At 50.7% G+C, this 2,782-nt stretch overlaps 1 pseudogene; it reads left to right on the plus strand.

The window, feature by feature from the left end:
• Positions 1-665: 665 nt before the first annotated feature.
• On the plus strand, positions 666-2,278 carry LOC103593723 (annotated as a pseudogene).
• The last annotated feature ends 504 nt before the right edge of the window (positions 2,279-2,782 follow it).

The raw sequence follows: 2,782 nt of genomic DNA on the forward strand, positions 1-2,782 counted from the left end.
ACAAAAAAAAAAAAAAAGAATAAGTAAATCAAGCCAATTAACATATCTATTACCTCACATTTTTCTTTTTGTGGGAGGAATGTTTAAAATCTGCTCTCAACAATTTTTAAGTATACAATACATTGTTATTAACTCTAACCACCATGTTGTACAATAAATCTCTTGAACTTAAAAAAAAAAAAAAAAAAAAAAAAAAAGGTCGTGTGTCCAGGTCCACTGAGACTGAATATCGTGTGCCACACGCAGCATCAGGGGGCGCCAGAGGCGCTCACACTACGGGGTACTGAGCTGACTGGCACTCACCAGAGTCTGGCTGGTGTCTCACCAGGGTCCCACCTCGATTCGGGGCTCCCTGTGCCTGGTGTCCTGACACCTAAAGCGTGGTGAAGCGTGGTGAGGGGCGATCCCTGCTGCACTCACAGACAGGCCTCAGAAGACACCCCACCAGGCCTCCAAGCATCACGTGGTGCAAGACCTGTCAGTCTTTGGCTCATCTGCTCCGAGCGTGGCCTCTGATTGGTGTGGAGTGGGAAGGGGCGTGGCCTACATGGTCCCGCCCCTTCGGCGGCTGGCGTACTTAAAGGAGTTGGCGATACCTTTTCCCTCACAGGCCAAAGCCCGCCCTTGCCTGAGGAGCTTTTCCAGACCCCAGCTGCTTCGTCACTATGCCACACTCTTTCCTTGTAAAGTTCTCCAGCCGCCGCGAGAAGCCTAACTACAGCGAGCTGCAAGACTCTTCTCTAGAGTTTACCTTCCAGCAGCCTTACAACCAGGCCCACCTGCTGGCGGCCATACCACCTCCGGAGGTCCTCCACCCCACGGCCTCACTGCCCACGCTCATCTGGGATGCCTTCCTGGAGCTCCAAGCCCAGACGATCGGCTCAGCCTCCCTTCCGCCCCAAGAGAGCTCCAAGGTGCTGGCGCTGACCTCTCTGTCAGATGAGGGCAGCGGGAAAGGCTCCCATCCCCCCAAACCCTCCTCGCCGGCCTCTTCGTCCTTCTCCTCCACCGCGGCCTCTTCCCTGGAGGCTGAGGCCTATGCTGCCTTCCCAGGCGTGATCCGAGGGCCCAAGCAGCTGGCACAACTCTCCGAGGCCAAGGACCCCCAGTCTCAAAAGACCTTCAACTGCAAATACTGCGACAAGGAATACCTCAGCCAGGGTGCTCTCAATAGGCACATCCGAATCCACACACTGCCCTGTGTCTGTGGAACCTGCGGGAAGGCCTTCTCCAGGACCTGGCTGCTGCGGGGCCACATGCGCACCCACACCGGTGAGAAGCCCTTCTCCTGCCCCCATTGCGGCCATGCCTTTTCTGACCGCTCCAACCTGCGGGCCCACCTCCAGACCCACCTGAAAGTCAAGAAGTACCCATGCCGGATCTGCTTCCGGACCTTTTCCCGCGTGTTCTTGCTCCAGAACCACCTAGAGTCGGGCTGCCCAGGACATCTCTGCTGACCCTAGACGGTACTAATGCTTTTCCATACCTGCCCCCAGCCCCACCCCCACGACCTCACCAAACTCCAAAAGTAGGACCACCGCAGCCGTCTCACTGCCACGAATACCCTCCCCACTTTTGGCTGCATGGGCACCATAGGACTTCGGTGAAAAACATTTCCGGGAACTGTTCTCTTTGCTCTGGGTGCCCCAGCAGGCTTTGAAAGAGGCCTTTCTGCGGCCATTTCTGTGGACGGCTGATGGGAGGGCAGCTTGCAACAGAGACCCTTCCAGGTAGCCACTGCTCTGGAGCATTTCTGAGTTGGCCTTTCTGTGTGGATTGTGTATCCAGAGCTGTGTGGATACAGCTGCTTGAGCTATATGACAAAAGGCGCGGACAGACTGGGAAGCTCCTACCCCACTCAGGGGACCCCACTCCCCTATCCCTCATCCAAGGAACCCTCAGGCCACCCTCCACAAGGTGACTGACTAAGCAATAGTCTACCTCCAGGTGCATACATGGGGCCTGCAGGAGCGGTCCCCAGACACAAGGATATATCTAGAGACCACGGGATGTCCCTGAGCAGCTGTTTCAGCCTCCAGTTTGTCATGGTGGTGCCTGTTTGATGGGTGGTTTAACAGTGTTTCTCAAAAGGGACAGTGAATAATGGCCACCATTTGTCGAATGTCCAAATGGGGCAAATGTGTCCTGACCAATGTGTTTCCCAGAACTGTTTTGGGGGGCTGAAAAGTGGGCCTAGGAGGAAGATGTTTACGTTTTTAAAAGTACACTGGTATATTGCAAACAATATTTTGTATTAATAAAACATTTTGTATAGTTATATGTACAGTTTATTGATATTCAATAAAGCAGTTAACATGTATATATACAAAGAAATAGAATATTACAAGAACACTACAAGCAGTACTCATATATCATTGCTTTAGACAGGATGTCCCCAACCTCACTGAAACTTAAATCCACACTGTAACTGTTCAGGGTGGGAAATCCTAATATGGTAATTGAAAGGTTGGGCATTGAAGCAGTGATTAGGTTGTAGGATCATACTGTAGTGAACTGATTTAAGAGAGTGGTCAAGGGTGTGGCTCTGTGGGCTTTAAAAGAAGAGCACGTGAAACTGCTCCGAAAAACAGAGCTCCGTGAGGGGCTCCGAAACTGTAAGCAATAATTTCGTTTTTTTATAAATTAGCCAGTTCCAGGTATTTTGTTATAAGCAACAAAAACAGACTAATACAATCATTAAGAACCACTTTCCTGATTTATAATAGCACAGATGTTTTCTCTCTGTTTTTTAATTTCATAACATGTAATCATACAGAATTTA

The sequence above is a fragment of the Galeopterus variegatus genome, unplaced genomic scaffold (assembly GCF_000696425.1).
Source record: "Galeopterus variegatus unplaced genomic scaffold, G_variegatus-3.0.2 Scaffold1399, whole genome shotgun sequence".
NCBI lineage: Eukaryota > Metazoa > Chordata > Mammalia > Dermoptera > Cynocephalidae > Galeopterus > Galeopterus variegatus.